This window comes from Phyllostomus discolor, chromosome 11 (genome assembly GCF_004126475.2).
Source record: "Phyllostomus discolor isolate MPI-MPIP mPhyDis1 chromosome 11, mPhyDis1.pri.v3, whole genome shotgun sequence".
NCBI classification, from domain to species: Eukaryota; Metazoa; Chordata; class Mammalia; order Chiroptera; family Phyllostomidae; genus Phyllostomus; species Phyllostomus discolor.
In genome coordinates this window covers 26,686,892-26,696,013 of record NC_040913.2, presented here as the reverse complement: position 1 = coordinate 26,696,013, position 9,122 = coordinate 26,686,892, and the positions used below count along the sequence as shown (strand labels likewise).

At 35.6% G+C, this 9,122-nt stretch overlaps 1 pseudogene; it reads right to left on the bottom strand.

Moving 5' to 3' along the window:
- Positions 1 to 5,337: 5,337 nt before the first annotated feature.
- On the bottom strand, positions 5,338 to 7,880 carry LOC114508434 (annotated as a pseudogene).
- Positions 7,881 to 9,122: the final 1,242 nt, after the last annotated feature.

Below are 9,122 nucleotides of genomic sequence, written 5' to 3'. Positions count from 1 at the left end.
TATAGAAAAAGAAACCATCTAAAACAGGGGTGTCCAACCTGTGGCATGTGGGCTGCATGCAACCAAGGAGGCTGTGAATGAGGCCCAACACAAAATCATGAATTTATGTAAAACATTATGAGATTTTTTGTGATTATGTGTCACAATTTATATAATGTGTGGCCCAAGCAAGACAACTCTTCTTCCAGTGTGGCCCAGAGATGCCAAAAGGTTGGACACCCCTATCTAAAACCTCTCTAATATAACACTTTGATGTTATATCAAATGTTATATTAACATTTATGATGTTAGTTAAATTTTATCTTAAATTAATTAAGGTGTTTAAGAACAAGAGAAGGTGAAAAATTGTAATATATAAAGGAAATAATACAATTACATATAATCAGCTGAAAAGAAGATAAAAGTGTCTACTTAAGTAGTGAAATATAAACCAGCTCATTTATTGTGATAAGATGGGAATCTTGATGCCTGACCTGGTGAAAACATTTGTGGGCCAGGTGTGGAGGGTGTTGCCACTGCTCAAGGCTGGGCAGGTTCGTGTAATTCCAGCAGATGGAAGAAAATTTGCGGAGCCTTCGGTATGCCTGACATGCCTTTATTCTAGGATGGGGCGATCTATGTGTGCCACAAGCCCTGTGTCGCACCAGCAGGGAGTCCCAACTCCCTTTTATACTAAATGCACGTAAAGCCAAGAGGGTACGAAGATAATACATAACAAGGAGTGATTCTGGGCATGCGGGCTCACTCAGCGTTATGGGAACACTTTATCTTAGTTGCCCAGACATCTGGGTGCGGGGCCTGACTGACTCCGTTTCCCCTACAGGGGGTTAGGGACAATTCTGAAGGAGCAGTCTCAGGAAAAGAAGATAGAAAGTAATATTGTAGTGCTTACTTTAAATATTACTATGAGTCTTATAGAGGGGGTGAGTAATCAAACAAATCAATGCTGTATTATCTCTTACTTTCCTCTTCTTATTTTTCTACTAGCCATCTTTTGTCAGAGCAAAGGCGATATGTTATTCTATTTAAAAGGCTTCAGTGGCTCCTATGTGTTTACAGAATAAGTCTAAAATTACAGAATAAGGCAGCTTAAATGTGGCTCTCCAGTTTTCTTTTCAATTTTATGCTCTTTGTATCACCAGTATGTTTCATATTGCCACATCACCCAGGTCTCAGAACTAAGCACCATCTGCCTGAACACACACCTATGTTCGAACTCTGCCTTTGACGTCAGCTTCAAGGCCCAGAACATATTCTAGTAGCATCTAATTCCTTCTCTGGTAAAGTTATTCCCTCTGTGCTCTGATCCCAAGTCACATTATTGAAATCACTAGTATAACACAATTCATGATGTTTTAAACACAGTTTTGAATTTGTTAGCACTACTAGTCTGTGCGCTCTGACAGGACTTCCGTGCTGTTTTATTCATCTTCATAATTGTTTCCCAGGCACAGTAGAAATTATAGAACTTTTTTCCTGAATAAAAACTAATGTTTAAGCTATTTCTTTTTTGTTCTCTATCCAAACTGACCAGTTGTGTGTGTGTTTCTCTTAGTAGTGTGCTTAGATTTTATGATCAGAAATCAGTGAACATAACATTAATAAAGGTCTGCTAATGTCTACCATTAACAGGAATATAGAAATTATATATTCTGTTCAATTTTCTTTTTAAAGGAATAACTCAAATTTTGTAATTTAATGTTAAGATATCAGAGATGAGAGAATTAAAGTGATCATTTTTCTCTTTTTTTCTTTTATATTTTCCAATATGTTTATTTGCTATGATAAATGTTAGAAATCCTCTTGGTCTAATTCCTTCAGCTTTGCTCATACTACACAAACAAGTTAGGATAAACTATTGCACTGATTGAAATGATGTTAAATAGCATTTTAAAACAACAAAAAGAATCGCAAACCTTTTTATTCTTATGCAAATATGTTTTAATTGAAATGTAAAAAGTTTATTTCACAGTAAAAATCAATAGTGTACTTAAAACATCGTAAGTTTTTGAAATAGGGTCATGTATTTCCGGTTGAACATACAGGGTGGAGCCAAGGTAGGTTGATAGTTGTGAGTAAGCAAAAGAGAGTTCATTCTTGTATTATTATTAATTAATTATTGTGTTATTTTCCACATGTACAACTTAAACTTATGTTCATCCCTGTATGTATGTGGGGGTGAGAGAAAGTTCTATGGGACATACATGTTATCAGATAACTTAAAGCTCTTTGTCAAGCTGAAGGTTTAGAAAAAAGCGGACTGAATTACTGGGGAATAACAAAATGATGTGGTGATACACAAATAAATTTAGCAGCTCTGAAACTGTTTTTAGAAACACTGAAGATTCCATGACTTACTTTTCTACACAGGCTAATGCATAAACATAATATAGGCTCTTACTTTCACTACCTAAGAGTACATAGCGTTATCTTAGGCTTCTTATATGGAATGTGTTTTTTCCTCTCACTAAAACAGCCACAGAAGCAGACCTTAACAGTACCAAGAAGCTAAAGTGACTTGTACCAAATGCTTGGGATATCTTCCCTGTTTATCATGTTGGACTGTTAGAAAGCATGATATAAAATAGTGACTTGCTATTCTATTGTAAAGCAGCCTATATGATGTTAAAATCATTATGTTTCAGGCTAAAAAATGTCAGAAGTGAGTGTCCATTTTAGATGGCATCTAAGACCTGGTCTTGAACCTGTCACTGGGCTAGTACCTATATATAATATCATACCTTGGTGAACCTGAATGATATATCCAGGCTTAAGGTATTGTACTTTTTTCCTATTAGTTCACTTGTATCTCTTTGCTATGGAATTTAACAACTATATAACCCATCTAAATGAATGGGAAAAGAGGCCATACCTAAAGGGTTATCTTTATGCTAGGTTGAAAAGTAGACTATGTCCCAGAAGAGTTCATTTAATAGAACAATAAAGTGCTCAGTTTTTTTAAGTCTAAAGTAACCTGTGTATTCTGCCCGCGTTGCCTAGAGGGGACAGCAGGGGATATGTTCTGCAATACAAGGAATGAGAAAAGGGACATCTCTGAAAATCCTACCCAGTAAAAGACTAATGAGAAATGCTATTAACAACTTAAAATGCATTTGAATATGCAGTTAAATATATTCTAACAAAATTTTTAGTCCTAGAAGTTTACACTTGTGGGTTCTGCCACATTTTGGGGGAAGAAATAATACCAGCTTTGCATAAACACTTCCAGATAGCTGAAGGTAAAAGCATACTTTGCAACTCACTCTGTGAAGTTAGTGATATCTTGGCATAAAATAGAAAAAAAAAATACAAGAAGATGTCCTGGCTGGTGTGGCTTAGTGGATTGAACACTGGCCTGTGAACCAAAGGGTTGCTAGTTCAATTCCCAATCAGGGCACATGCCTGGGTTGCTGGTGAGGTCCCCAGTAGGGGGTGCATGAAAGGTAATTGCACATTGATGTTTCTCTCCCTCTCTTTCTCCCTCCCTTTATCTAAAAATAAATAAATAAACTCTTTTAAAAATACAGGAAATTAACTTATGAACATTGATGCAAAAATTCTCAATACAATTTTAGTAAAATTAATCCAACAATTTATCACAATTAAGTGGGGATGATCTCTGACATGCTAAGCTAGTTTAAAGTTAAAAATTAAGACATGTAATTCACCACAGTGACTAAAAAAATAAAAGTGAACCCTGGCTGGTTTGGCTCAGAGGATTGAGTGTAGGCCTGTGAATCAAAGGGTTGTGGCTGGATTCTTAGTCAGGGCACATGCCTGGGTTGCAGGCCAGGACCCCAGTAGGGGGCATATGAGAGGCAACCACACAGTGATGTTTCTCTTCCTCTCTCTCTTTCCCTTCCCTTCTCTCTTAAAATAAATAAACTCTTTATTTTTTTTTTTAAAGAATAAAGATTGCACAACCATCTTAATAAAAACAGAAAAATAACTGTAGAATATGCGACAGTTATTCATGATAAAAGTTCTTAGCAAACCAAGAATGGAAAGCAACATAACCTGATAAAATCTATGTAGGACAAACCTACAGCTAACATTATACTTAATGGTGAAAGAATGAATAACTTTCCCCTAAGAATGTGAAGGAGCTGAGAATTTTTCACTTTTTATTTTTTAAATTTTATTAGATGATACATATATATTTACAACTCTATTGATTTACAATTAAGACACTACTGTATTTATTTATATTTTACAATCCCTTGCTCCTTTCTAAGGATTCTTTCATAAGCTTCTGGATGTAGATACTTTTAAAAAATAAAAATGGAATAAATTAATGTAAATGAAAACATACTTATGAATTTTAATGTCTGTATGCCAATGACAAATAATGAGGATTTTTTGAAAAAATGGAAGGAAAAGGAGAGAATAAAAGTTGAAATCTGCAAATGCACTTCATATTATTCTAAGTTCCGAGATCGTGATCACTGAAAGTGTGGGCTTCTTCAGTTAAATTCACTTTTTGGCACAAGGGCAGATGGAGTTGTAATGTTTGTTCATGTCAGCAGAGAAGAACTCTGAAAAGAGTTTGGCCGAAAAATTGAAGGAAATGTTAATAAAGGGGAGGATAAAGTGTGCTTATTTTCAAGGCCCTGAAGAATGTTATTTTTACAGTTGCCTGAGGTGGAACTGACAATTTCCCTGAGTTCATCTCTGCAAGTTTTTATAGCTCTTTGAAATACAGCTCACCCAAAACTAAAAAAAAATTAAGAATAATTTTAAATAACTCTTTTATTATTATTGGGGCTCCAACTCACATCTGTATATTTTACATTCAAATAAAGTTGCCATGTTAGAGAAAGCCTGAAATACAATGGTCTACGCAACATAAAATTTAAAAGTAGCAATAAAGCTATTTTTTTCTGAATGTAATATACTCAGGATTATTTGTATTTCCACATTATTTTGTTAACCATTTATAGAAATGATGGAAATTTTAATACCTAAAGTGTTCTAAAGAAGACTTTTGGATTTGCATTCATTTTCTAGAAAGGAGATTTTTTAAAAAATCTGTAGTTATAGAAGCAAATAATTTCCATCAATGACTGCATAAAGAGGAATCCACTTCACTTTTATGTATGTCAATGTGTAACCATAATGCTCTACTGTCCAAACCTAAATCACCCTAAACCATTAATTTTTCCTAACCTAAATGGAAATGTCTCTAAAGATATTTTCAAAGTATTCCATTCATTCATTCAACAATCCTTCAGCAAACAATTATTGATCTACTACAATACTATGCTAGTTATTAGTCTTCCTGTGAGGATGTATTATATTTATTTATTTATTTCAGAAAGTAGGATTTATTGCTGGGTGTTAAGGTGGAAGCAGAGACCCATGAGTGCAAAGGCCCCGTTTTTTCAGGGGACCACAGTTAGGGGTGTATTTGACCCACAGTCACCTCGGATGAGCTGCTTCTTGGCCACCATGTCTTCAAATTCATCCCCATTAAACTTAGCAAAGCCCCACTTTTCAGAGATGTGGATCTTCTGGCAGCCAGGGAATTTGAACTTGGCTCTGCATAAGACCTCAGTCATGTGCTCTTTGTTCTGAAGCGTGGTGCCAATAAACATGGTGACTTGGCCAATGTGGCCCCTGGCCGCTATGCCCTGGAGCTCTCCAAAGGCACCCCGCACACCTGCCAGGACCCTGTCAGCCCCTGCACTGGACAACACCTTGTTGATGTGGAGGATGTGGAAGGGGTGGAGACGTATCAGATGTGAAAGCTCTCTTTGCCACAGCTTTTCACCCTGTACTTGTTGGCACAAGAACAGGCAGCCTCCTGGGCTTTGGAGGAGAGCTGCTCATATTTATCTGACACCACGTGGCCACAGAGTGGGAATGGACCACTTTTGCCTTCTTCTGCAGGAGGTCAAGGATCTTGACATCAGGGACACCTTGGTAGAAGCAAGTGAGAGAGACATTGGATACAGCTTGTTCTTAATATATCAGTCAAAGGGCAAGGCAGTGGCCCATGGCAACCCCAGGGGCTTCTGGTATGCTGAAGGGAAAGACAAGGACATATCATTTTTTAAAAAAATGGGTTTTCTTCATACATAGGGCCCTGAGACGTAATAAATGATACTCACCATCCCTAGCCATCAGACAGATGAAAATTAAAACCATAGTGAGATACCACTTCACATCAGTACAAGTGGCCATCATAAACAAATTAATGAACAAGTGCTGGCAAGGTTGTAGAAAAAAGGGAACGCTAGTGCACTGTGGGTGAGAATGCAGACTGGTGCAGCCATTGTGGAAACAGTGTGGAATTTCCTCAGAAAACTAAAAATAGAACTGCCTTTTGACCCAGCAGTTCCACTGCTGAGACTTACCCTAAGAGCCTTGAAACACCAATTCAAAAGAACCTATGCACCCCAATGTTCATAGCAGCACGATTTATAAGAGCCAAGTGCTGGAAGCAGCCTAAGTGTCCATCACTAAATGAATGGATCAAAAAACTGTGGTACCTTTACATGATGGAATACTACACAGCAGAAAGAAAGAAGGAGCTCCTACCCTTTACTTTGCAACAATATGGATGGAACTAGAGAGCATTATGCTAAGTGAAATAATCCAGGCAGTGAGGGACAAATACCATATGATCTCACCTATAAGTGGAACTCAATCAACAAAACAAACAAGCAAGCAAAATATAACCAGCAACATCGAAATAAAGAACAAACTGACAGTAACCAGAGGGGAATAAAGGGAGGGAAGGGAGAAGAGTCATCAAGGAACATGTATAAAGGACCCATGGATGAAGCCAAAGGTGGGAAAGAATGAGTGTGGGAGGTGGGGGTTGGTGGGGCAGGAGGGGGTGTTGGGGGACAACTTTAGTTGAACAATGGTAACAAATAATGAAAAAAACAAAACAAAAATGGTTGGTTCTTTGACAAAAAGGGGATAATTTCATTACTCAAGGGTAATACTCTACAAGAATTCCGAATGATTGATATGAATGGTCCAGTAGGATGAGATTCCTTTTTGCAATTATAAAAATATTCTGCTATTCTCAAAACAAACAGAAATCAAAGGTGCAGCAGATTTCAGAGATATTATAAAGTTCTGTTTAAGGGTGTTAGCCTTGATTTTCCTGTGAGATATTTACGTAGATGTTTTGGAGTGGAAATATAAATTCAGAGCTCAGGAAAAATTCTGGGATAGAGATGTAATGTTGAAATTATCATATCAAGAAAAATTCAATTGTATATTCCAGAAAAAATCCATAGAGAATAACCACGGAGCCTTAAGAAACAGTAAATTAAACCACAGACAGAAATAAAAAAAATACAGTAAAGGAGAACAATAGGTCATGATCAGAAAGTGAAAGTAGAATGAGGAAATAGACATATCCCTTAAGTTCAGTGAAGGTTAAGTGTATTTTTCCATTTTTGCAACATGGTTCTTGGAAAAAAAAGGATATAATAAATATATACTAGATTAAAAATGCCTATTCTATATGGCAATGTGTTCACCACATTTTAGTAATATTGAACTTCTTTATTCTCTTTAAAAAAAAATTTATTGTTGTTCAATTATAATTGTTTTCATTTTTCCCCCATGTCTCTCCACCACCCCAGCCATCCCCACCTCCCTCCTCTGATCCCACCCGCTTTGGTTTTGTCCATGTGTCCTTTGTAGATGTTCCTGAAAACCCTTCCCCCTTTTATCCCCATTATCCCTGCCCACTGCCCCTCTGGTCACTGTCAGTTTGTTCTTTATTTCACTGTCTCTGGCTATATTTTGCTTCCTTGTTCATTATGTTGACTAGGTTCCACTTGTAGATGAGATCATACGGATTTATTTTTTCTGAATTTTATCAAAAATGATAAATATTTACCTGGATTTTCTCTCATGGTATGACCTATTAATAAAATGCCACAGTCAAAACATATAAACAATTTTAAGATTGATACATATTTCCAGAAAAGATTTATAGAAGGAATTTTATCAATTTATATCTCCACTCTCTTTTAATGCACAGTAGTACTACATTGATTATTACCATTTTTGTTGTTAAGTTAGCTAAATTTTGAGGTAAGTCTACCCCTACTATTCCTGTTATAATTCAATTCCCTGGTCTTCTTATGTATTAATATCTTAAGCACTTTATTTTTTAAAGAATGTTCTGTTCATGTTCTTTAATTCAGAACATTTTTTTCTGTAAAGAAGATTAAGGAATGTAATAGAACTTTCAAATTAAAAAATATATTTAGCTAGATTTTAAGTTGAATAAATTATTAGAATTGTCTGTAGTAAACATGGTATGGAAAACCAAAATCTCTTGCATGAAAATTATTTTAAACATCATGGAAATTTTAAAAGTCAGAGAAAGACAAATGCCATATGATCTCACTTGTAAGTGGAATCTAATGAACAAAATAAACTGATGAACAAAATAGGACCAGATGTATGGATACACAGAAAAGAGTGACAGATGTCAGAAGGTAGGGTGTGGGGGGCTGGAGGAAATTAGCACAAGAACATGTATGCATATGTGCAAAGCTCACAGACACAGACAACAATGTGGTAAATCATGCCAGGGTGCAGGGTGGCTGGGTGGGAGTCAACAAATAAGTGGGAAAAATGAGGGACTTCTGTAATAATGTCAAAAATAAAAAATAAATAAGTAAAAATAAAATAAAAGCCCCAGTATATTTTAATATTCTTATAATTCTTAATGTAACACATTTTCTGTGAGAATATAATTAATACATTTCTTGGTATATATATTTAGAGTGATTCAATATGAATGCATGTGATATAGCAATATCTTATTGTTTATTACCCTTCTGAAATGTAAGTTACTAATGTAAACAGTACAATTTAAAATGTAACCAGAAAATTGAGCTGAAATTAAATCTACTGAATCATTTCTGCCTGTAAGATATAATAACGTCCAATGGCTTTAAAGTTTGCTTTAATTTCCTGCCATGCAGTATCACAGTCATGTTTTCTAAATGTATTATGTGTAATTGTTTCTCCACGCTACCGGTAATTTTACCATAGTATACTGAACTTAATTAACTTAAAATATATGTTCTATTTTATTAACTTTGGCCTTTTCATGAGCATTTACTCTTATATCAATATTAGTT